Consider the following 373-nt stretch of genomic DNA (forward strand, 5'->3'; position numbering starts at 1 on the left):
TAAGCATCTTTTAATTTCATGGCTGAAGTCACCATCTGCAGTGATTTTGGAGCCCCCTAAAAATCAAGTCTGACACTGTTTACACTGTTTCCTCATCTATTTCCCATGAAGTGATGGGACCATATGCCGTCATCTTAGTTTTCTGAATGTTGAGCTTTAAGCCAACTTTTTTCACTCTGCTCTTTCACTTTCATCAAGAGTCTTTTTAGTTCTTCTTCACTTTCTGGCATAAAGGTGGTGTTATCTGCATATCTGAGGTTATTGATATTTCTCCCAGCAATCTTGATTACAGCTTGTGCTTCTTCCAGCCCAGTGTTTCTCATGATGTACTCTGCATAGAAGTTAAATAAGCAGGATGACAATATACCTGTCA

The sequence above is a fragment of the Bison bison genome, unplaced genomic scaffold (assembly GCF_000754665.1).
Source record: "Bison bison bison isolate TAMUID 2011002044 unplaced genomic scaffold, Bison_UMD1.0 scf7180017864156, whole genome shotgun sequence".
NCBI lineage: Eukaryota > Metazoa > Chordata > Mammalia > Artiodactyla > Bovidae > Bison > Bison bison.